The following is a 27,703-nucleotide window of genomic DNA, read 5'->3' on the forward strand; positions in this document are numbered from 1 at the left end:
AAATGCTATAAATTAAAAAGTTGTTAGATCATCAATGGAGAAAAATAAGGGAATTATAAGAATTGGATCACTATGTGGAGATAAATGAAATGAGACTTCTTTTATCACTTCAAATTGTTTTTTTTTCTCCTGTGCCTACTCAAATTTCATTTATTGTTTTAAAAGATTTTATTCATTTATTTGACAGAGAGATCACAAGTAGGCAGAGAGGCACGCAGAGGGAGAGGGGGAAGCAGGCTCCCTGCTGAGCAGAGAGCCCAATGCGGGGTTCGATCCCAGGACCCTGAGATCATGACCTGAGCCGAAGGCAGAGGCTTAACCCACTGAGTCACCCAGGTGCCCCTTAAATAAGTTAAAAAATATATATATCTCAGTATGCATTTTGTTTGTATTAAATGTTTTTACACTAATTTTAAATATTTAAAAATAAAATGTTTATATCTCAGAAATTTTATTTTCATAAACATTTCACTTTAAACTGACATTGATTTGTCACTTTTTCTAAATGTATCATTAACATAAATAATATTTATTTAATATGCACTTTTACACAGTTAGGAAAAAAACACAAAACAACCTTTATTTAATAATACCTTTGGAGCATTGTTGGCAATTATTTGAACAATTTGCAAGCCACGTGATAAAAGGCAAACAGTAATCTAAAGTGTTTTTAATGATGTATCAAGCTACCAACTTGATTTGATCCTTTCAACTTCTGTGAAAGCAAATAATTGGAAACCATTTCACATACAAGTGACTTAAAAGTTAATCATAAAAGTCATTCACTTTGGCAATTTCTGTGACAATGATTAAGTTCGGGTTGTTCATGTTTCTTTTTCTTTTAAAAAATATATTTACATATATATGTGACTATGTATTTATGACTGGACACATGATAGATTCTCATTTTCCACAGTACTTATGTTCTATAAAGTTGCTGTGAACACCGAATTAGCAAATACAGAACGACTGCTTCTAGGGTAAATACAAGGTCAGTTTCCTGCAAACCTCTGGCAACAATATTTTCATCAATTTATCCACATAAAACCTTATTTTATGTGTTTCTGTTTAAGATACCTTATTTAACATTTCTTAAAATTAATTAACTAATTGCATTCTCTTTGAGTGATGAAGCCAGAGATTTGGGAGATCATTTTCACTGTAGAGTTGTTTTGTCAATGTCTTTGTGAGATGAACAACTCTCAGCATGGAAAATCTGCTCTTGCACATAATCCTGTTTCTGTGTAATACTCATCAGGCCGTCCCCCCACTCCCCAGCTTCCCCCTCCTGCGGCCTCCTGATCTGCAGAACTGACCTCATCTGCTAAGGCTATTCGGCCATATTACTTTTTGAAACATGCAGACCAGCCAACATCAGCAGGGAAGTGTTTAACATATTACTGACCCTGGGTAATGTGACCATAAATTGTTTTGTTTTCAGCCTCACAACAATGCTGTCCACTATACATTATCAGGTATCTCATGAATCCACAACTTTAGTCTTTTTCCATAGTTTCATTACACACTATAGATGTTATTTCAGCATTTTCGAGAGAGGCCTTGTGTACAGGTCAGCAAATTTCCTCCTCCTTTCCCTGGATGTATTACAGTATTCATTTATTAACACTGAACTGCGGCCAGTAGCACTAGGACTTACGCCTTAGTTAAAATCCATTATTTTGGAGCTGAGAAATCAAGGCTCAGATAGGGTCAGTTAATTTTCTAGGGTCACAAAGCAAGTAAGAGAGAGAACTACAGATCACAGCTAAATACACTGTGGAAAATACAGAAAGTTTTATTCATAATTATGGTTTTATACTTTAACATATGACTAATAAAGTTATGTATCCTATTAATATGTATACTTATATGTATAACATTATTATGTATTTTATAGGTATTATATATTATTTAAACAATGGCAGTAGTGTTTAATGGTATTTAGGACTATCTTATAACAGGGTATCCTTCACATATAACATAATACAAATAAAATACGTATAGATGATGCATGTATTATACATTGTTACAGGGGTATAAGTTACTTTCTCCATAAGGCACATTCTTGCTCTTAAAAACACTGGACAGAGCTTTAGCACTAAACTTAGGAGACTCTTGAAACAGCAAAGTCACCAAAAAAAGTATAAATATGTGAAAAGCATGGCACTCTATACACTGGGGAAGAGACGCTGATTTCTAGTCTGAGAGCTGAAACGAGAAGGTGGAGTGTCACCTTGTTCAGCCTCAGCTGGGAACGTGGTCACGGAGTGACTCAAATTTTTGATGTTCTGCCCATGTCCACGAATGATTTCAAAATACAGCAACTACTGATTTTGGGGGGTTACAAATTATAAATTTTGTCTAATAGGCAAACTTACAAATAGGAAATCCATGAATAAGGAACGTGAAGCGAATGTATGTGTATTTATTTTTATAGATTAATGTCTTCGAATTTTGTTAAAGGAGGTGGCAAGAGTATTTGCCAAAACGATTTATGGTGGTTTCCTTTAGGATGTATGTTTTTAACAACAGTCTAGGAATAATTGAGCTAAAATAGATTTTTAGATGTATTACACCGCTGACTTTGCTTTACAACACATGGGAATTTAGAATATACTAACGGATGAAACTACTCCATATTGAATGACAAATAAAACACTGAAGTAAACCAAAATGAAACCAGAATGATGCGTTGGATGTCTCAAGGCCTTATGAAGTCATAAATACAATTAATCCTATTCTTTGCATAAAAACCCATTTTTTTTAAATGGGAGGTGGAAGGGAATGAGTGAGCAATAAAGAAGAAAGCAAGTACAAAGGCAGATGGATGGAAAGATGGTGAAGATGATCAGAAAACAGATACATAAATACACAAAGGATAGGAATGAGGAAAATACTTGAATATTAACAAAGGCTAACAATAATTATTGCAAAAGTACTAGAGTAAATGTCCTTCATTCTCCCTCTTATTTTCCCACATTTAGTATCTGCTATATTTTTATTTATTTATTTGTATTTGATTTTTTAAAGATTTTATTTATTTGAGAGCGAGAGCTAGCATGAGTGCACACACAAGCAGGGAGAAGGACAGAGAGAGGAGAGAGATTTTCAGGAAGATTCTGTGCTAAGTACCCAGAGGCCAAAAAGGGGCTCAGTCTCATGATGCCGAGATCATGACCTGAGCCGAAATCGGGAGTCAGATGCAAAACCCCCTGAGTCACCCAGGCTCCTCTCTGCCAAGTTTCTAAAAAACAAGGAAGCAGCCATGAAGCCCACGGGCAAGGAAAAGTTGGATATTGGAAGCTCTTCTTTACTAAGACAAATGCTAATGTCAACTAAGATGGATTAATTGAAATATAATATACAAATTTCCCACCGATGTGCGGTTTACAGCAATTCAGACCAAAGAACCTCATAGCTGTACAACTGTTTTTGGTTTCGTTTACAGCCGAGCAACCAAGGCTCAGAGTTCAAGTGAACTGTCAAGCCACACTGCTAACAGGTGGGCGCGCTGAAGACCACAGCTAATTCCATTCGACAACATGCAAGAAGTTTTTTTGTTTTTTTTTTTAATAATTTAAAACTTACGACTAATAAAGTTACATAAAATATTACTGAAGGGCAGGGCTCCTGGGTGGCTCAGTCCTTAAGTGACTGCCTTCGGCTCAGGTCATGATCCTGGGATCCTGGGATCGAGCCCCACATCTGGCTTCCTTCCTTCCTTCTCTGTCTCCCACTCCCCCCACTTGTGTCTCTCTCTCACAGTCTCTCTGTGTCTCTGTGTATACTAAAATATATATTTTAGTAAAAAAATATTACTAAAGGGTATTTTATGGGCAGGGTGCTTTGATTTAATAATTCAATTCTTACATTGTCCACCTATGTTTTAAGGCATTATTATTCCCATTTTACATTAGAGAAAATTTACAAAGAACTCAATTTGTTCAAGTTTGCACAAACATCAGTGGTAGAACCTCAGTAATATTCATTCTGATTATACTTCAAAACTTCAGAAATTTTATAAAAATATATGAAGACTGGGCCCACAGGATTTCCAAATACACAGCATACCCACTTTGTGTCTCTGAACCATAATATGGTTACTTTTTCATAATTAACCAGTTTTATAAATCTTTAGGTCATCTACATATAGGTGTGTGCAGGTTTTAACTTTTTCTTTTTAGTTTTAAATGCAAATATTAATGAAAATAGTTTACTAATCCTACATTAGACCTCTGGAAAAGGAGCCAGAAAAATATTTATGAAGTGTAAAATGGAAATTTAAAAAATGTACAGCTAATCTCTGAATATTCCAGCATGTAAGTTGAAAACAATTCAAATAAAGTGATGATGCCTTTTCTAATTTTATTGTCAAAATATCTTCAATATACATGTTAGCTCTAACAAATCCTTTTCACTGATTATTTTCACCTATTTCATTTACAAGTTAAAACAAAGAATCATGGAAAAATTAATACTGAAGATAGATTAACGAAAGCTAAAAAAAATCTATTAAGATTTTGAATTGTGGAACTTTTAAATATTCTTCTCTAACTCTGGTAGGTAAGAATTACGAAGATATGATAGGATGCACTTCATGTATTTAATATTTCCTAAGAAAACCCCCAAAGTAGAAAACAGCTCAGTTGCCGTAAGTTTCACTTGTATTTTAGACCACCTTGCTATTTGTTCTATATTTTACAGGCATTAAAAAGGGATAGCAAAATAAATTAATTATAGAAGACACCTGCAAGGCAATAGGTGTATAAGTCTGGAGTAAAACATTGCTAGGATTATAATGAGGGACATTTTGTAATTACACAGTGATTAACCGCTATTTCTATTTTCTTGTCTGGTTGTCATAAACAGTCCTTTTTGAAGTTGCATTAATATGAACATTGAAAGAGAATACTGATGGCTCTTTTGAATAACCAGCATGTTTTGCTTGAGGATTATGCAAATCACTTCTTAAAGTCTCATTAAAAGATAATATTTAAGCTGAACACTAAAAATTCTCAGTTAAAATTCAAATCAGTGAAGCATGGAGTGAGGAGGTAGCAACTTACTGGTTTATTGTGCACACTGTTACGCTATATAAATATTCCATTTGCATCGCATATTTTTATATATCAAGTATCTAGGACATCCTCTCTTCTTTTATTATGATATATGCATATATATTTTAGTATGTATGGCAGAATATTTCCATGCCAATTTGATGTCTATTTTGAGAGAAATTATAAAATTTTCAGTATGGGATCTGAATCCTCAGTATAGCGAAGTCTATTAGAGCTATGAGTATAAATATGAGAGCTTCTCTTGAATTCTGGAAAAAATCCGGATTTGGGAGAAGTTAGAAATAACTAAGAAGACCCTTGTAAACCTAGCGTATGTACTTTATTGTGCCTTCTCACCTTTGTGGGAAGCAAACAAACAGGCTACTAACCAAAATGCTTTAAGATCTAATAGTATTCCTTTACTTGTCTTGCTCTATTCTGTGCCGTTAGTAAATGGTTTTGTCAGGTTTTGTTGCAAACTGAAGAGCAACTTTGATGTATTGATTAACAATTTTACATTTTAGATAATTTAAGAGGAACCCAGAAATTGATCAATCATAATAATACGAAGAAATGCCAAAATTAAACTTTTGGATGTCTGCCTACTTCTCAACAGAACAGAAAATTTTCTTTGACACAAGAAAGAAATCAAATTTCACTAAGTGTGTCATGGATTATAATTCATAAAGAAAGCAGTAGTCCTCAAAAGGCAAATAAAGCTGAGAAAGAATTTAGGTGATCAAAACAAAAATCCGCTCACTTGATGCTAGCAGTATTTATTTTCTATTCATATTTGTTTACAGAGAATTGGCTTGCTTCATAAATATAAAATTATGTTCAAGCAAAAAATACCTACATATACATAAACAAATAGGCTTGGAAACACTGAAGATTATTTACAGCAATATCTTTGAACTGAGTAGCAGATCAAAGGGTGCTATGTCTTTGTGGCAATAGATTTCTGGTCTTAATCTTGTTTTTAAAGCAGACAATATTAACTTTGTAATGCGGATAATTAGAAATGCATGAAGGTGCAGACAAGCTGACCGTGCTCACATTTCATTTTTTTTGTGAAGGTCTATCTATTTTGTTTATCCAAAATGACTTTCTCTCTTTGGAACTTTTCAATGATGAGCGACACTTCCCTACAGTACACTAGTGCTATGATTTAGTTTGAAGGGATTCTCATTAAATTGTACACTGCTGTATTGAAATCCATGATTACACTGAAAATGCTGACACAAATATTTTCATATTACTCTTTAAGTTGGCTGATTTTCTGTGAATATTAAATCAAGGACAAGAGCACACTCTTCTTCACCTGCATAGAGATGAAGGTGTTGCATATATTATGTCATCCTGCATGAATATATATATATATATAAAAATAATATATACTTTATAATATATGTAAATATCCTATATATAAAGCACATTGTATATATATTTGGAAAAGAAAATGTCCCATACAAATGTCTAATAAAACTGTCATATTCATATATGATATAATAAAATATAAATATATATTTATATTATAGGTAGACTATTTAAAAAATCACTATAGTCATTAATATCTCCCTTTACAAGCTCAATAAGGTCTATAGAAATTGAACATAATATTTAAAATATACTTTATGTCCAATTTTTTAAGTCAAATTTTAATGGCATGGTTATAGTTAAAAATGTGGTTTAATAACATAACTCAGAGTTAAATTTCTTTAGAAAATACACTGAAACAATTCATATCCACATTTTGCCTAAATGTAAGTTGATAGTTAATTCCCATGGGTTCACCAGGAATTGTTCTCAATTTTAAAATATATGTCTAAAGAATTTAGTTACATTTTTAAAAAAATATTTTATTTATTTATTTCACAGACAGAGATCACAAGTAGGCAGAGAGGCAGGCAGAGAAAGAGGGGGAAGCAGGCTCCCCACCAAGCAGGGAGCCCGATGCGGGGCTTGATCCCAGGACCCTGGATCATGACCTGAGCCGAAGGCAGAGGCTTTAACCCACTGAGCCACCAGGCGCCCCAATTTAGTTACATTTTTAAATGTAATAGTGCATTAGTTATTTTTTCAGATATTGCTTATGGCATGCTTGGGAAATGTATCTTTAGTAACAACAAATTTTAATGAGTTTTTGGCTGTTTGAAGAACATTTTACAAGTGCAAACATATAAAATATGTAATTATAAAACATAATATGCTGTGATGTTTTATATACTATCTTTTTTTTCTCTCTAATTGATTTTAAGTGCCTGGAGAGGACATCTACTGTCTCTTTTTGAAGGGGTGGGAGGGTAGGGTAAGTTATACCTCCTAAAATTGTGTGCCTTGAAAATGTGCTTACTACATATACGAGCGAATGGCTTCAAAAAATTCTCAGTGTGACAATACCATTATATACAATTGTGAGTGTCCTCGTCATTGGTCAGCAACTGCAGGACTAGATGGGGCTGCTAGCCTCTGGATGCTTTAGATGACTGCCTGGCTTGCTCACTCATTACGTAGAATGAGAGAAGCAGGGGGAAAAACCTGAAAAAGCTTCCAACCTTCTCAAAAAACTTAGGATCCTTGACATCAGACTTACACTTTCCAATTTCTCAGTGGACCGTAGGGAAAGATTAAAGTCTGGGGAAAGTCCTGGGCTCTGGTTTCTCCCAGTAACCCCCTATCTGTGTCAAAATTAAATTGCAACACCTTATGAAATGTTCTCAAAGTCCATCTTCAAAAATTAAGTCAGAAAAGTGTTTTCTGTTTTCAGTTTTATCAAAAGTACTTTAAGTCTGCATTGATGTTATACTTATTTGATCGAATTTTCCTATTTGCATGGGATGAAGAAAAACTGGAATTAAAGACATGCTCCACCCTTAGCTAAAGTAAAGCTGAAAAAAATTCTAGTTGTATACTATTTCCTATTCTTTGGCTTTTTCACATAATCATATTTAATTCATGTTACACAAAAGTTGGATGTAATTTTTTAGGGAATAAATCAGGATATATGCATTATCAAAAGTGCACATCCTATGTATACTACACAATGATTTGCCTATAATATTTGACATTAGCTGCTTGTGGTGCACAGACTACAATGCATTATTGGATGTCTTTGGGCAATATACTTCATGTGCATATTGTTATATTAGATGGTCATCTTATTCCCAGGGTCCGGAGATCAAGCCCTGCATCAGATTCCCTGCTCAGTGGGAAGCCTGCTTCTCCCTCTCCCACTCCCCGTGCTTGTGTTCCCTCCCTCCCTATATCTCGCTTGTCAAATAAGTAAGATGTAAAAAACAAAAAGCAAGTGCTCTTCTTAATCCCCACCACCCATCCACCACTCACCTCCCTTCCAGCAACCTTCAATCTGTCCTCTATTAATTTTTAAGTATCCATCATTATGCATACAAATGCCATTTTTTAGGTATGCTGATTTCACCAATCTTGCTAATTACTTATAATTTATTACATATTTCTTTGAACTATGTAGTATTAATATTTTTAAAATGGAAATTGGTAAAAAGTATACATCACTAACAACCATAAATAATTTAAAAAGATTATAAGAGAATACTATGAACACCTATTTGTCAAAAATTATGGAAGTTAAGTGAACAAGACAAATTCCTAGAAGGACACAAACTATGAAAACTGACTCAAGAAAAAATGGAAAATAAAACAGGATCTGTAACAAATAGATATATTGGATTAATAATTTTTAAGCTTCATGATTAATACCAACTCTTCATAAAGTAGTATGAAAATAAAAGGAAGAGCAATACTTTTCAAATTATTGTATGAGGCCAGTAACATCCTGATACCAAAGAGATCAAGGCATCAGAAAAAAAATGCAGATAAACATATTTTTTAAATGGACAGAAAAATACTTAAATTACTGCAATGTCATATCCAATATAACCAAGGTGAATTTATACCTGGAATGCAAGATTAACATTCAATTTGATTAATATAACATATTAATAGACTGAAGGACAAAAAGATACCTGATTATCTCAATAAATGCAGAAAAACCATTTAACAAACTTACACATTTTCGTAGTAAAAACACTCAACCAAGGAGTGTCTAGGCGGCAGTCAGTGAAGTGCCTAATTCTTGATTTTGGCTCGGGTTATGATGTCCAGGTTGTGAGACTGAGCCCTGCATCCCACCCCAGCATGGAGCCCACAGAAGATTCTCTCTTTCCCTTTGCCCCTCCCCAATGCTCATGCACACTTGTTCTTTCCCTCTCTCTAAAACAAACAAAAACAAATGAACAAAAAACCAACCAACCAAACCAACAAAAACCATTCAACCAACTAGGAATAAAGGTATTTTTCTCAAACTAATAAACAGGGTCTACTGAAAACTCACAGGTAACAATGTTTAATGGTGAAAGACAACACACTTCCAGACAGTGGAATATTACTAGGCACTTAACAGAAATGAAGTATCAAACGACATGGAAGAAACTTCAATGGCTATTACTAACTTAAAGAGGCCAAGCTAAAAAGACTACACACTGCATAGCTTCAACTAAATGATATTCTAGAAAAAGTAAAACTAGGCAGATAATAAAAGACCAATAGTTACAAGGGATTTAAGGTGGGCTGAGAAGGATAAACAGGCAAAACAACAGAGTTTACAGAAGCGAAAACAGTCTGTATGTTACCATAATGATGGACATAATCCATTATAAATTTGTCCAAATCCACAGAATATACAACACCAAGAACGAACAGCAGCATCAAGTATGGCTTTTGGTGTTTAGAATATGTAAATGTACATTCAGTTGTAAGAAATATAGCATCCTGGTAGGAAAGCTTACAAGGAAGCTTATGCATGTGTGAGGCATGAGGTACATGTGAAATCTCTGTAGCTTCCCCTTAATTTTGTTGTGAAGCTTAGCTTCTCTAAGCAGTTGCTCTAACTTAAAAAAAAAAGAAAAACTTCTATTTCTTCCTTTAAATTTTTATTGGCTTACTGGAGTGTTACTTAGGACCTTTAATAAAATCTATTCATACCACAATTCAATTCCGCCTGGGTCTCTTACGAAATAAGGTGGCATTTATTACATGGGACCCCCAAGAGTTATTTCTGTCTAATTTGTTAATTTCTAACAAATAAAATGATCGAATGCAATCATAATGTTCTTCATCAAGTGTATGTGGGGAAATCCCAAATCATTTATTTCATGGTACTTTTACAGCTCTTTTTTAAGGTTAAAGACATCACTCCTGTTGCATGACTTTGGAGATGTGTGCATTATTTGGTGACATATGTCATTATAATTCTGTGATAAGAGTAGTTTAGTGTTGTTGTTATAGAACTGATGGGGTAATAATTCCTAGTGCCTATTTTGTCTGGAAAATCTAAAAGAAAAAATAGGTTTGTATAGATATGCAATGTTTACTGTGTGTCAGTTTCAAGCATCTCTTTCAGATAAATATTTTCACTCAATGGAAAAGGAGGAAATTGAAATCCAGACTTTAATCACTGTTGAACTGTTACTATTATTTCTTCCATTTACCTCTTATATATTAGAAATGTCCATAATTAACTTGTACTTATATTCTAGTTATTTCCACCAAATAACTGTCCAATTAATGTGTAATAATTTGTAAATCATGATAGAACATTGGAAATCTCAAAATTGTTTTCCACATATTTATACCATTTAGAAAAAGTTCTTATTCAAACAACATGCCTTGGACCAACATATTACCCCTTCAAGTTTGCTAAGTAAATGCCTGAATCCTTTAAGATTAATCTGATAATACTTAATAATGACTTTTTAAATATTCATACTATTATTTTACTATGGCTTTGACAAATTTTTACAACTTCTCATTTCAAGTAATAAGGTAAATGCGCTTCTAAGTATTATTTATAATTTCGAGTACCTTGCTTTAGGATATATTGAACAGTTATATTTATGTAACATACACCTAAAATATTTGCTAAAAGATTTGACCCTAGCAAGCACATTTTGTCACATTTCAGTAGGTATGCCTAAATATTCACATAATAGGACCCCAAATGAAAAAAAAATGATTTGCAGGTGCAATGTAATACTATTCACTTTTTCTGTTAGTTGTAATTTTGTAGAAAGAAGAGTGAATTTTGATGCTAATTTGTGGTCTATTCTCAGAATTAGTTTACGGCTGAATAGGACACAAATATTTCTACACCTAAACAAATAACATTTTATTAAACTTACAATAATTTGGGTACTACAAGAAACATGTGTGACCCAGATTTTATGGAACACAGATGGATAAAAAGATATGTAAATACAGAGATGGCTAACAAACAGATGGCTTTTAATTTTCCTTTTAAACACTGTCCCTGTTTGAAAGTGGTCTCCACTGATATATTTCTACCAACTTTTGCATGAGTTTTAACATTCTGTATCTTTAAAAAAAGTGGGGTGGAAATAGAAGAGAAGGAAAAGTTTGTAAATTCACAACTAAGTACCATTTTCTTATTTTTGAAATATTATTGTATCACAACTTATCTAATACAAATTTAGAATAAGAAAGTGTGTCCAGACACTGCTTATCTTATATTTACTACTCTTTTCCAAAGCAAACTTGAGGGGCACCTAGGCGGTTCAGTTGGTTAGGCATGTGACCCTTGGTTTAGGCTCAGGTCATGATCCCAAGGTCTTGAGATATAGCCCAGCATTGGCTTAGGGATTCTCTCTCCTCTGTCCCTCCCTCTGCTCATGCTCTCTAAAATAAGTAAATCAATCTTAAAAAAAAAAAAAAAAAAGCAAACTTGGATATTCAAGTACACTTGCATATTTTCCTATAACTAAAATATAAATGCATTTGGCTTATCATTTCAAAATCAGATGTACTAATACTGCCCACTAATCAGAGACTTGTGAAAGTAGACAGTTTTGTTGTTAGCATTTAAAAGTAAAAACAGGTTTAAAAAGCTAATGTTCTTTAATTCTGTTAAGTATGAATAGTTTAAATGGTTATGTCAGCATCATTAACAGACAATACACTAAGATTGTTTAAATGGGTTTAACATTTAAATATTTACTGAATTAAAATACACAAGTAAGCATTATTTTCCTTAATATCTTTTCTCTTTCAAATTTCATTTATTCAGTTTATGAAGAGTGGCCATAGCACCATGTCTAGAGTGATCCTTTTGTACATTCCGATTTTAGGAAATCTTTCAGGTCTCCCGCATGAATCTTATCCTCCCATTAGCTCATGTTTTATTATTGGAATTCCTCTGGTTTTCAAAGTACCATCAAATGCTTTTCTACTTTATCTTATGCTTTTTAAATATTGTCCCCCAATTTTTCATGAATATGGATATGTCTTATAAATTCAAGGATTTAAGTTTTTTCTTGTATCCCAATATAAGTATATATACATATATATGTATTGAATTTATGTGATTTGACTTATGATGCCTTATTCAAGCTATTGTCATAATATATATAATTACAGTCAGTATGTAAATAAAACCCTTGTTTTAAAGTTTCTAAATCACTGCCTAAAACATGTCCTTTATCATATGCACCGTATATTCACCTGAGAGTGACAATCTGGAATAAAGACTAATACAGGGATTCTGGAATGGCAAAATAGACTACCTAAATTTATATACACTTTGAATTTAGTGATATGTAAGAAATGCAGAAGACAGGATTAGTGAATTAGAAAGCAAGTCATTGGAGCACCTGGGTGGCTCAGTTGGTTAAGCAACTGCCTTTGGCTCAGGTCATGATCCTGGAGTCCCAGGATCAAGTCCCACATCAGGCCCTCTGCTCCTCAGGGAGCCAGCTTCGCCCTCTGCCCCTCGCCCCTTTCATGCTCTCTCTCTCTCTAATAAATAAAATCTTTAAAAAAAAAAAAAGCAAGTCATTAGTAAAAATCTAAACTGAACCACCAAGCTTATAAAAGGAAAAGACAAGAAAAAATAGAACCATAACAAAGTGAAACAGACTCACACACATGTAGAAAGAGGCCCTGGGGGAAAGAAAAGAAAAGTACATTAGGAGACAATGGCCAGAGAGAGGCGGAGAGAATCCCAAGGAGACCCTATGCTAAGCGTGGAGCCTGATGCAGGACTCATGCACAAATCTGAGATCACAACCTGAGCTGAAACCAAGAGTCGGACACTCAACTGAGTGCACCACCCAGGCACCGCTACATTTATATTTTTGACTTGTAATTTTGAAGTGCCTTCAACTGTAGAGAGAATATATTTTTCTGCCACAATGATGTTAACCCCACCATGTGACTTGCATTGATCAATGTATTACATAGTTTGTATAATTCTGCTAAAATGTAAAAATGATTACAAAGTTTAGTTGATATTCTTGATATTTCCACAAGAAAAACATGCCTTGTGTAGCTACTTGTGTCAGAAAAACAGATACAAGTGCAATGGATTGGACACCTCTTGCAGCCTGGATATAAACATAGCTGAATTCCATTAGTATCCCCTGGACCCGAGATGAACACTGAGACCTACTTAGTCATAAACACAAAAATAAAGGTCTTAATAAACTGATGAATTTGATTTTTAGCAAAAAAAAAAAAATTAGAAACATTTGTTACTAGAGTTGGGATGTTGCTCTTCTACCATGAACTATGTGCCATTGGCTTTGGGACCAAGCAGAGGAAAGTAAGACAACTCTTTTAAGAGGATGTAAACAGCAAACAATATGAATATTCAGTTCAATTTACACCTAGTGTAAAATCTAGTAGCATTAACTTGTGCACAAGATAAGAAAGTTGAGGGCATCTGGGTGGCTCAGTGTGTTAAGCCTCTGCCTTCTGCTTGGGTCATGATCTCAGGGTCCTGGGATCGAGTACCACATCAGGCTCTCTGCTCAGCAGGAAGCCTGTTCCTCCTCTCTCTCTCTCTCTCTGCCTGCCTCTCTACCTGTGATGTCTCTGTCAAATAAATAAATAAAAATCTTTAAAAATTTTTATTATTTATATTAATTTATATTAATACGGGTACTTCTGTGTTTGATATCTGTACTTTTTAAAGGAACAGAAAAAGAAATGGACTAGGAGAGAACTGATTGGCATGCTAAGAATACCATGAAGTCAACAGAGAGATACCGGAAATTCTAGAACCTTCTGAGTTGGAAAATGAACTCACACTGGCCAAGCGAAACTGGCCATTACATCACCAGCTCAAGAAAAAATCCGAATTTAGTGTCTGCCCTTACTTCCTGGTCTTAGACAGAAATTGCAGCAAGGCCCTGGTCATTAGGAATAACAGATACCCTTTCAGTTGAGCTAATGTGTCCTAGAAGACTACAGAGATTGTCTCATGAAGCCTTTCATGCTGTCAAAGTTTTACTTAAATCTAAAGTGGGAGAATAAGCTGTGGGTGTAACTATGGCACATAAAATGAAACGGAATCAAATGAAGAGGATACCTCAACGTTTCTATGAAGTTGTACCAGCTTAAGCTCCACCAACCTGCATTAAAAGACACTGAGGCTATTAGGCTCATTAAAAAGACTCTTGTTTCTCCATGAAGCAGGCTTAGAGACCTTTTCAGTCCCTCAGGAGGGCACATTTCCTACTACTGTCTTCAGATGTGGCAAAGGAGGATGATAAACCAAAATACAGAGGAAAAAGCCTAAGAAATTAACAGACCTGGGAAACACACTCAGGGATTAGAATGGATTTGATCAATGATAGATCTCAAAGATTTGAGGCCCAGTATAAGATGACATCATGAAATTGGCCCAGTGGGATTTCAGTATTACCATGAATTAGTGACTTCTAAGTGCCTTCCCTTCTTGACACTTTTGAATGGGAGTACGTAAGTTAGTTATGCTTCCCTGTTCCACTATTACATACTGCGTTTTGGGAGAAAACATACTAGTGTTCAATTTCACAGGTTTCTGGTCTAGAAGATTCACTTCTTAACCTGATAAAGATCACTGAGAACCTCAGGAAGATATTGAGATTGATTTTAAGGCAGCAAAAACATAGTCATTTTAAACCATTACAGTCGTGGGAACATGTTATGAAAATGTCTGTGAAAACAGGTGTCCAGGTGTAAGAAACGTTAAGCCCAGGTCCTGATATAAAGGCATACAAGAAGAAAGAAAATGAGTAAGAGATGAAGACAGAGAAAAAAATGGACAATGAGCATGTGAAGTTTTATTTAGGTTTCTGCTAAAATTTTAGATTTTGCCTAAGGAGAGATGGAGAAACAGGTAAAGTTTTTTTTGTTGTTTGTTTTGTTTCGTTTTGTTTCGTGTGTGTGTGTGTGTGTGTGTGTGTGTGATTTTAGGAAGTGTCTATTTTTTATTTCTTTTCAGCGTAACAGTATTCATTGTTTTTGCCCCACACCCAGTGCTCCATGCAACACGTACCCTCAATACCCACCACCTGGCTCCCCCAACCTCCCACCCCCTGCCCCTTCAAAACCCTCAGGTTGTTTTTTCAGAGTCCATAGTCTCTCATGGTTCACCTCCCCTTCCAGTTTCCCTCAACTCCCTTCTCCTCTCCATCTCCCCATGTCCTCCATGTTATTTGTTATGCTCCGCAAATAAGTGAAACCATATGATAATTGACTCTCTCTGCTTGACTTATTTCACTCAGCATAATCTCTTCCATTCCCATCCATGTTGCTACAAAAGTTGGGTATTCATCCTTTCTGATGGAGGCATAATACTCTATAGTGTATATGGACCACATCTTCCTTATCCATTCATCCGTTGAAGGGCATCTTGGTTCTTTCCACAGTTTGGCGACCATCGCCACTGCTGCTATGAACATTGGGGTACAGGTTGCCCTTCTTTTCACTCCATCTGTATCTTTGGGGTAAATACCCAGTCGTGCAATGCAGGGTCATAGGGAAGCTCTATTTTTAATTTATTGAGGAATCTCCACACTGTTCTCCAAAGTGGCTGCACCAACTTGCATTCCCACCAAGAGTGTAAGAGGGTTCCCCTTTCTCCACATCCTCTCCAACACACGTTGTTTCCTGTCTTGCTAATTTTGGCCATTCTAACTGGTGTAAGGTGATATCTCAATGTGGTTTTAATTTGAATCTCCCTGATGGCTAGTGATGAAAAACAGGTAAAGTTTTAAATGCAATAACATGATGTGACTCATTTGAGACTTGTTTGTTATAATGTGCCATAGGTAGTAAGTGCAGAATCAAAATGACTAGCAATAATTCAGGCAAGAGATGAAGGTGGTAATGGATCAGGATGTCTCAGTGGTATATTAATGAAGAGTGCTTAGATTTGGGATTATTTGAAGGTTAAGCTTTCACGATTTGTTGGTGTATTTTATTTGGAGTCTGAGAGAAAAAGAGGAGTTCAGGATAATACCAAAGTCTCTAGTCTAATTTAAAATACCCAGTTACCAATAATCAAAGTAAAGATGAATGACTGCAAAGAAGTTTTACTTTGTATGTATGAATTTTTTGTAGGATGGGGGTGGTGTTCAGGAGTTTGCTTTTCTACATAGCCAGTTTGAGTTGCTGGTTAGATATCCACACAAAATATTGAGAAGGCTAATTGGTATGTCAGTTTGGAATATAGGGGGCATTTAAGATGGAAATATATATGCTTGGGAGTTGTTTTTAGATGCTGTGTGAAACCACAAGATGGCATATGATCAGCAGTGGATAGGAATTGATATGGTCCAAGGGCTGAACCCTGGGGCATTTCAAGGCCAAATAAGAGATGAAAAGAAAAACACCAAAGTTGTTTGAGATGAAGATTACTGTTACAGGAGGAAATTAAAAACATTAAGGTAGACTAGACAGTAATTGAAGAAAATCTTATAAAGGGAAGAAGGTAGTTAACGGAATCAGTTTGGTATGCCAACTAAAATGAGTGAGGAGAAACTCACCGTTTGCTTTAGCAACATTGAAGTCGTTTGTTAGTGACTTCCATATTGATCAATTTTGGCAAAAATCAGTTTCAGTGGAGGGTGAGGGAAGAAAATATAATTGGGGTGGTGGTTTGGTTAACAAAGGATAAAGGGGGCAAGATAATTGAAGATATAAGAAACGATTAATATTATCATTTACCATGAAGTTTAATCCAGCTAAGAAATACAGATACAAGGGTGGTTGGAATAGAGAAATGCTGGTATAATCAATGGAATGGAATCAATGGAATCAATCTTGTTAAGGTTGAAGTTGTTTCTGCAAATACGATAATGAGATAATAAGAGAAAAGGTAATAATCAACAAATAAGATAATTAAGGAGATATGACTACTAAATGTAACGTCATATCCTGAATGGCGTCTAAGAAGGAAAAATTATAGATATTAGGTAAAAACTAAAGATACATGAGATTCCTGAGTGGCTCAGTCAGTTAAGCATCAGACTCTTGATTTTGGCTCCGGTTATGATCTGCTTGAGATTCCTCTCTCCTTCTCCCTCTGCCTTCTGTCTCCTCTTCCCCTCCCCCTGCTCAGGCTCTCTCTCTAGAATAAATAAAATCTTTTTAAAAAACCCTAACACTATATGGATCATGTATGGACTTTATATAGTAATGTACAAATATTGGCTTATTAATTGTAACAAATATACCATACTACAAGAAGAGGTTAATCATATTGGAATGGGGTTTGAGATATATGGAAACTCTGTACTATCTTCAAATTCTTCCATAAATCTAAAACAATTATATAATTTTTAAAATGTTTACTAAAATCATAGGATACTTGAAAGCAGGATTTTGACTTTTCAGTTATTGGTAATAATGACATGGTCTAGGTAAGACCATAAGAATGAGTGGCTAAAATGGAGTGGAAGAAGACTTCAGAGTTTAAGTTGTCAAGGGGTTCACAGGTCAATGAATTTGAGTAACGGCGAAACAGGAGCTAATTTTTTTTCAAGAAATGAATGGGAACAACTGAATTGCTTTAGATAGCAACAAGTAGGGTATAGGGTAATAAAGTATGACAAAATGAAAGGCCATTTGGAAGGACGTTAAGTGATGGAAAGGGAGAACATTCTAGAAGCAGCAATGTTTAATAGGAGAAAATTTACTCCATCTCTAACTCCATTCTAAGAGGGATTTGGGAGAGAAAACCTCACCACTTGAGAATGTTGAAAAGGAATTGTGACATCAGGAGAAACCAAAGTTGTAGAAGCAAATAGTGCAGAAAAGAGCTTATAGATATAGAAACAGATATTTCAGAATAATAAGAGTAAAAATGACAGAGGGAAATATCTCAGGAGTTGGGACAGATGGAAGAAAGGGTCAGGAAAAGAGTTTTTGGAGTCCTGGGGCCACCATTAATTAAGAGGTCTTGGACTTCTTGTGATAGCTGGAATAAACTGGGATAAATGGCATAAGGTTAATCTTGATATTTTTAGAGCATATAGGTGTGGTAAGTCTGAAAGCATCAACAGAAAATGATGTTGGAGAATATTCAGGGTATTAGGAATAATTTGCCACTGCTGACGGTCTTTTTTAGGAAGGGGAATTAGCACTGTCTTATTCTCTTGTCCTCTGTCCTTGGGGGAGTACAAACCATTCTACGACCAAATACATACATAATTCTGGAGCTAGAGAAGGCAAAAGAACTCAAATACCTAGATGCATCAGTTATGGTGTTTCAAACATGCAATTTGATGAGGTTGTTTATTGACAGAGTTAAGACAGGGAACAGAAGAATTTTCAGGACCAAGCGTCCGGCTGTGCTAATAATTAGAGGTGAAGAAGAAAAGTAGAAAGGAGCTCAGAAGGATGGATACTAAGGTAATAAAAAAATTGATTAGGATATATCCTCACGGGGTGCCTGGGTGGCACAGTTGGTTCAGCATCTGGCTCTTGGTTTTGGTTCAAGTCCTGACCTCAGAGCTTTGAGATCAGCCCTGAATTAGGTTCTGCATGCAGAGTACCATCTGCTTGAGTTTCAATCTCCCTCTGCCCCACCCCATTCCTCCACATTCTCTCTCTCCCCCCAAATAAATATATCTTTATTAATTTTTTAAAGATTTTATTTATTTATTTGACAGAGAGAGAGAGAGAGAGCGGGAACAGAGGAAGCAGCAGGCAGAGGAAGAAGGAGAATTAGGCTCCCCACTGATCAGGAAGCCCAACGTGGGGCTCAACCCTGGGATCATGACCTGAGCCGGAGGTAGATGCTTAACCAACTGAGCTACCCAGGTGCCCCCAAAATAAATCTTTTTAAAGAATGCTGTCATGTTTGTAGACCTCACTTGATTCATTTTATCTGCGTGGAGCAAAGTCTGATAAATTCAATTCTCTAGCACTGCTTTCACACGAAACTGGATGTTGGTGGAAGAAAACAGCCCCACCACCTCCATACTCTCTAATTCACAAACACAGGGCTCTGAGAAGGTGGTAGCGTAGGAAGCACTGGGAATCTGTCTGTGCAGTTGGACAACAACTGCACTGGCAGAATCTGTCTTCTAAAACTATTTTGGAACTCTGGAGGCTACTGAAAGCTTGCAACTCCTAGAGGAAGTAGCTACTTCCTAGGAAGTAGCTAGAAGAAGTCTTCCACAGTAAATTGCAGCTAATTTTGGTCAATTTCTGGTCTTTTTAAAAAGAATTTGTTTATTTGAGAGAGGGCACACAAGCAGGAGAAGTGGCAGAAGGAGAGGGAGAAGCAGACTCCTCGCTGACCAGGGAGCCCGACTCAGGGCGATCCCAGGACCCTGAGATCATGACCTGAGCTGAGGGCAAACACTTAACCAATTAAACCACCCAGATGCCTCAATTTCTGGTCTTAACACAGTAGTATCTACTCATTCTCCACTTCTCAGACCTGGCCCAGAAGCGGAACATAGCACAAAGATAGGTTATCAAAACAATGTCGTACTGGCTAAAAGACATGTAGATCAATGGAATAGAATATAGAGCTCAGCGGGGCGCCTGGGTGGCTCAGTTGTTTAAAGCCTCTGCCTTCGGCTCAGGTCATGATCTCAGGGTCCTGGGATCCAGCCCCACATAGGGATCTCTGCTCAGCAGGGCACCTGCTTCCTCCTCTCTGCCTGCCTCTCTGCCTGCTTGTGATCTCTGTCAAATAAATACATATTTTAAAAAAATAGAGCTCAGAAATAAATTCTCCCATATATGGTGAAATGATTTTTGACAAAGTTGCCAAGACCATTCAATGGCAAGAGGTACTTTTTAACACACAGTGCTGGGGAAATGAATATCCACATTCAGGAGAATCAAGTTGAACCCTTACCTAACACTAGATAAAAAATTAACTCAAAATGAGTCAAACACCTAAGTTTAAGACTTGAACCATGAAAGGCTGAGAAAACAAAGGGTGAACTAGATATAGCATTTATTTCACTGATAAGATATCAATGGTGCAATCAACAAAAGAAATTGGACTTTGTGAGTTTTGTTTTTTAATTGTGCATCAAAAAGACAGTATCAGTGGCATCAGATGACAATCCACAGAATAGGATACATTATTTGCATATCACACGTCTGATAAAGGATTAACATTCCAGATATAGAGAATTCCTAAAACTCAACAGACATCCCAATTCAAAAATAGGCAAAGGACTTGAATAAAAATTTCTCCAAAGAACAGATACAAATGGCCAATAAACACATGAAAAGATGCTCAACACATTAATCATTATGAAATGCAAATCAAAACTACAATGAGGTATCACCAGCAAGGAACATTAGCCTTAAACAGAAAGGACATTCTGACATGTGTTATAACATGGATGAACCTAGAAGACATTATGCTAAGTAATAGGAGCCTGTCAGAAAAAGATAAATACTGCATGATTCCAAGTCTATGAGGTACTTAAAATAGGTCAAACCCCAGAGACAGAAAGGAGAATGATGCTTGGCTGGGACTGGAGAAGAGACTGGGAAGTTACTGTCTAATGGGTATAGAGTTTGAGTTTACAGTTGAAAAAATAATCCTGGAGATAGTGTTGATGGTAGTGCATTATGAATGTATTTCATTCCATTGAACAGTATACTTAAAAATAGTTAACATGGTTAAAAAATTTACTTATGTATGTGCACACACGAGGTGTGTGTGTATGTGTGCACTTATTTTGTTCCTTGGCATATCTTCAGCATTTAGAACAGTACCTGACACTTAATTAATCTTGTAAATTGCATGTATAAATAAAAACTTGAACTGGCTGGTGTTACAGAAACTAAAATAGTAATCCCAATTAGGAAGGAGCTATCAAATAAGAGTTCAAAGTAAGACAAGAATATTTTTGCTAGATATCACAATATGCTTGCTGTGATTTAGCAAAACAGTGCCCAGGGTAAAGGGTCATGACAACCTATCTGGTAAGTTGGACAGACCTGAAGGGGGGCAGAAACAGAGATGACAAAATAGATCCTTATCAAGACAATTAAAAAAAAATAATTTTACTGTGAAAAGGAACAGAAACCTGGGGCAATAGCTAGAAGGGTTTGTTGAGTTGATATAATTTTTGTTATAAAATCCTAGGGGATTTCTGAAGAAGATCGTGGAGCAGGAGTATCTAAGCTCACCTCCTCTCACAAATATATATAGATAACACCCACATCAGTGTAAATAACCTAGAAAATTACCTAAAGACAGGCAGAAAAGACCCTCCATAGTTAATCATAGAGAGGAGACCACATTGAAAATGGTAAGGAGGGCATAGAGGCAGGCAGGAACCAAAGTGACTGACAGGGGTTTAACTCTGCCATATTTTTTTTTTTTTTTTTTTACAATTAGTGGGACTTAACACCTAGAACTTTAAAAAATCAGCAGCTTGGCTCTGGGGGAGTCAGAGGGCAATAGGAAACAGAATCCCCACCCTAAAGAGACAGCATAACAAACAACCCCACTGAGGTACAACATAGAAGAAGGAACAGATTGAAAATGGCTGCAGTATACAGGAAGATTTATTTACTAATCTCACACAAATTCTTGAGGGGCAGAGATCTTTAGAAAACTTCTCCAAGTACAAAAGAGTTGGCATGCACTGTTTCCCTCTCCAACTCCCCAGTCTAGATGTAGAGAGACCTGCAGAAACCGGCACAGCCCTCTCCATCTAGCTTAATAAAGCTGCTCCCTTGCCTGCCCCAGGTCCTGAGGACCTGACCATCAAACCCACCCTTGGCAGTTTTCCAGAACGGCTACTGGTTCACCCTTTCCCAGCAGATCCACAAAAAATATTAACACCTTGAACCCCACCCTTGCTTTCTCCTATAGACCTGCCATCCAACCTACTCTTGGCAGAAACTTTCTAAGGCACTCCAGATTGCTCCCACAGCAGACCAGTGTAAAACTTGCTAATACCATATACCCATCCTTGCAGTCTCCTGCGAACTCACCCTTGGCAGAAGTCCATCTAAAGCAGTTCCACAAGTATGGCATCATGCAAGAATCCCCAGCAGGGTCTAGCATCACTCCCAAGTGACCCTTGCCTTGGGAAGAGGGGAAGATAACCACACACACGGATCCCCCGTGGCCCCAGTAGTGAGCTGGGATTAGACATCTGGTCTACAAGCCCCACCAACCAATGAAAGTCTCTCAGGAAAAAACAGACAGTAACCTGTGGTTGTTGTGACAACAGCTCTGCAAATGCCTGCTGTGACCCAATTCAAACTCAAGGCACCTGAAACTAGCCCACTAATGGCAGAGTGACCAAATCCTGCCCCAAATAGGTAGAAAACCATCACAGATGACTTCACTGAAGGCAAACATGGCTCAGCCTCAACAGTAGGGTACACGCAACACACATAGGAGACACACTTGAAGCACTGGGTTCTGGTGAACAGGGGGCATTGCACTACAAGACACTATAGAACCTTTTCTTTGTAAGGCCACTACTTTCAAGATCAGGAGATTAGTGAATTTCCTAAACATAGAAATAGAGTTAGACAAAATGAGGAAATGGGACTATGTCCCAATTGAACGAACAGGACAAAATCATAGCAGGAGAGCTAAATAAAACGGATGTAAATATTATACTTAACAGAAAATTTAAAGTAATGTCCATAAAGACACACAATGGACTCTCCAGAGAACAATGAAGGACCTCATTGAGTCCCTTAACAAAGAGACAGAAAACATAAATAGAAACAATCAGATGAAGAACTTAATAACTAAAATTAAAAATACACTAAAGGGAATAAATAGGAGACTTGAGGAAGCAGAAAAAGATCAGTGTTCAAAGTAATGGAAAACAAGCTGATCAGGGGAAAGAAAAAAATAATTTAAAAATGAGAATAGATTAAGGGGACTCATCAGTATTATCAAGTGTAATAATATTCACACTGAAGGAACCCAGAAGAAGAAGACAGGGGCAGAAAATTAATTGAAGAAATAATAACTGAAGACTTCTAAAATCGGGGAAAGGGAAAGGCGGAGCAGAAAATTAATTGAAGAAATAATAACTGAAGACTTCTAAAATCGGGGAGAGAAACAAATGCAGGTTCAGGAGACACAGAGAGTCCCCAACAAATTCAACCCAAAGAGGTACATGCTAAGAAACAATAATTAAAATGGCAAAAAGTAGTGATAAAGAGAATTTTTAAAGCAGCAAGAGAAGAATGACATACAAGGGAATGCCATAATGCCCTCCTGGATCTTTAGCAGGAAATTTGCAGGCCAGAAAGGAGTGGCATGATATATTCAAAGTGATAAATAAAATAATAAAAAAAAATAAATTGAAATAAAATTCTACAACCAATACTATGCTATCCAGCAAAACTATCATGCAGAATATAAGGAGAAATAAAGAGTTTCCCAAACAAAAGTTAAAAAAACTCATTATTACTAAACCAGCCCTATAAGAAATGTTAAAGAGGATTCTTTGAGTGGAAAAGAAAGACCATAAGCAGGAATATGAAAAGTAGAAAGCAGACAAGCTGCAAAATTAAGTATATCTATAAATATCAGTAAAGGGATTTACAAAATAAATGGATGTAAATTATGACACCATATACCTAAAATACCTAGGGGAAAGGCGTAAACATTTATTGCTTTCAGAATAAGTTCAAACTTAAGTGGGCATCAACTTAATGCAGACTACTATATGCATAAGATGTTATATATAAACCTAACGGTAGCCACAGTTTAAAAACCCATAATAGATATGCAAAAAATAAAGAGAATGGAATCCAAGGATATCACTAAAGAAAGCCATTACAACAAGAGAAAAGAGAGTAGGGGAAGGAAGGAACAGAGAAGAACCACAAAAACAACTATAAAACAAGTAACAAAAAGGCAACACACTTATCAATAATTACTTTAACTATAATGGACCAAATATTCCAGTCAAAAGACAGGGTTACTGAGTGGATAAAAAAAGCAAAACTCATCTATATGCTGCCTCCAAGAAACTCATTTCAGACCTAAAGACACGTGCATATTTAAAGTGAAGGGATGAAAAAGCTTTATCATGCAAATCAAAGTTCAAAGAAAGGCAGGGTAACTGCTTATATTGGACAAAATGAGCTTTAACACAAAGATTGTAATGAGACAACAAAGGACACTACATAATCATAAAGGGAAAAATCTAACAAGAAGATATAACAATTACAAATATTTATGCACTCAACATGGGAGTACCCAAACACAAAGAAGCTATCAATAAAAGATATAATTGAAAGTAATAAAATAACTGTAGGGTAATTTAACACCAGCCTTACATCAAAGGATTGATCATCCAAATAGAAAATGTCTGTTCATGTCATCTGCCTGTTTTTTAATTGGATTATTTGTTTTTTGGATGTTGAGTTTTCTAAGTTCTTTATATATTTTGGATACTAACTCTTTATCAGATAGGTCATTTGCGAGTATCTTCTTTCATTTGGTGGGTTGCCTTCTATTTTTGTTTTTTTTCCTTTGCTGTGCAGGAGTTTTTTATTTGGATGTAGTCTCAATCTTTTTCTTGTTGCTGTTTGTTTGTGTCCCTTACCTCAGGAGACATCTAGGAAAAAGGAGTACTGCTGATGTTAAGGAGGTTGCTGGCTGCGTTCTCCTCTAGGATTTTGATGGATTCCTGTCTCACATATAGGTCTTTCATCCATTTTTAATTTATTTTTGTGTATGTTATAAGAAAGTGGTCCAGTTTCATTCTTTTGCATATTGCTGTCCAGTTTTCCCCAACACCAACCTCACGCACCATCAAGGAAATGCAAATCAGAACTACAATGGGATAATACTCCACATCTGTCAGAATGACTAAAATCAACAGCACAAGAATCAAGTGTTGAGGATGTGGAGAAAAAGTAACCCTCTTCTCCTACTGGTGAGAATGCAAACTGGTGCAGTCACTGTGGAAAACAGTATGGAAATTCCTCAAAAGGTTAAAAATAGATCTATCCTATGCTCTAGCAATTGAACTATTGAGTTTTTACCCAAAGAATACAAAAATACTAATTCCAAGGGATCTATGTATCCCTATGTTTACAGTACCATTATTTACAATAGCCAAGATATGAAAGCAGCCCAAAAATTGACTGATGGAAGGATAAAGAAGATGCAGTGCATATATACACATGATGGGGTATTATTCAGCCATAAAATGAATAAAGAAGAGAGAGAGACAAATCAAGAAACAGACTCTTCATTATAGAGAACTGATGGTTACCAGAGGGGGATGAGTTAGATGGGTGATTGTATGAAGGAGCTCACTTGTGATGAACACTGGGTGTTGTACGGAACTGTTGAATCATTATATTGTGTATCTGAAACTAATTTAACCCTGTATATTACTTAACTGCAATTATAATAGAAACTTTTAGAAAGGAAGACATAAATCTTAGCTCTCCAGCATATGTCAGTATACAATGAGGACTACCACATTTAGGTGTTTGACCACATTTAATGTACCAGATACTGTTTTAGGAACATTGTCTAGGAACAAAGTTCTAGGAATTTTGTTCTAAATCACTGAACCCTTATAATAATCATTATAATCCTGGTTTTACAGATTGAAAGATTTGAAGCAGAGAGAGTGAGGTAAGGCATTTGAATTAAGTGTTAGAATATGGTTGACAGGTTTCAATGTAGGCAGTCCAGGTTCAGGATCTACACTTCATCTTTTGACCATGTTGTTGCTCAGTTAGAGGAAAATAAGATGTAAGATCAAGAAAAAAAAATATTTCACAAACAAAGATGGTAAGAAATATTCTCTCTCTCAGACCTGGCTATGGATTAAAGTTTTAAAAAAATAAATGCCCCCGCCTTGAAAATTTTTAACCATTTCTCATGTGAATTTTGAATTTGAATATTGTTTGGCTCAGAAACACCAAGAAAATTTTAATTTCTTGTGTTGGTAATATTGCCAATAGTCAATAGAACACACAATAAAACACATTCTAGAAGAAAAGCACCCTCAACTCAGGACTCAAAGAGTTTCCAAAAGACAAAATTAAAAACATGAACATGAGCTGAAAAATATAAAAGCAAGAAATAAATCAATGAGTAGGTAATAGGTCTTCAAATTCTGTCAGCAAAAAGAAGTTTCATAATTAGGCTTAAGCAAAGACCTCAGATATTGGAAGTACATAAAATACAATGTAAAATAAGTTTTATTTCTTTTATAATAGAAAGGATATAAAAAGTATGACTAAGAAAAAATAAGCTATCAAAGACAAAGCATTTTAAAATCAAAATGAATATAATTTCAGGAAATGTTCTAGAAGTATTAGGGGTATGTGTGGGTTTTGTGTGTTTGTGAAGTTGAAGTCTGTAATATAATGGTTTAAACATTAGATTAGGTACTATTGAAGAGAGCATTAGTTAAGTTAAAAATAGAATTGAAGATATTACTCAGAATGCATCTAACAGACATCTAAAATGGGACCAGTTAGTCAGACTAAACCACAAGTAAACTAAGAGTGTGACATCAGAGTCCCAGAAGATGGTAATAGAGTAGATAACAAAAGCCAGTAGTATTTGATAAAAACCTCAAAATATTTCCCAGAATCCATCAGTTTCAAAAAGCTCCACAGGTACCAAACAGGATAGAAATAAATCTACAACTAGCTATGTTATCATGAAATTGTTCTACAAATAAGACAGAGAAAATAAAACCAACAGTAAGCAAACAACAAAAAACAAAGACAAGTAATTTCCAAACATCAAAGGCTGAAGATAACAGACAGTGGGAAAACATCTTTAAAGCACGAAAAGAAGAGTTTTGCATATTAAAAATTTAACATGAGCAAATTTACCACCAACATATCTTAACTGTAAAAACTGCAAAAGCAAATTAAAAAAGATCAATCTAAATATGTTAATATCAGACACAATGCATTTAAATAAGGAATTATTATTAGGAACACTATTATCTTTACATAGTACTGAAGTGTTTAATTCACCCTACAAATAGAACACTTTGGAGCTTTTACATATGTAACAGGATGATTCTAGTTTTGTGTAATTTGAAGTTAATAGATTTAACAGAATACTTTTAAATCCATCTTCCTAGGGAAGAATTAAAGGCCTTCAACAACTGAAAGATCAAAAAGAAACAAATGCTAAGTATGAGTTTCAAGAATAAAATCAATAGTATGTGTATCCTATATAAAGAATAGTAAAACCAACGACTCAAAAAAATGTTATTTTCATGCATGTATTTAGCACTCAAAGCGGCCCCTACAAATATTCAACGATCAGAATCATCATATTGGATAAATTCTCTAAATATATATAATATAACATA

At 35.5% G+C, this 27,703-nt stretch overlaps 1 pseudogene across 1 annotated transcript in view; it reads left to right on the forward strand.

The window, feature by feature from the left end:
• The window catches only part of LOC308339032 (small nuclear ribonucleoprotein F-like), a 55,720-nt pseudogene that overhangs the window by 701 nt on the left and 27,316 nt on the right, over window positions 1-27,703 (forward strand). The gene's annotated exons all lie outside the window — the stretch shown is intronic.

Source organism: Martes martes, assembly GCF_963455335.1.
Source record: "Martes martes genome assembly, chromosome: 2".
Lineage (NCBI taxonomy): Eukaryota > Metazoa > Chordata > Mammalia > Carnivora > Mustelidae > Martes > Martes martes.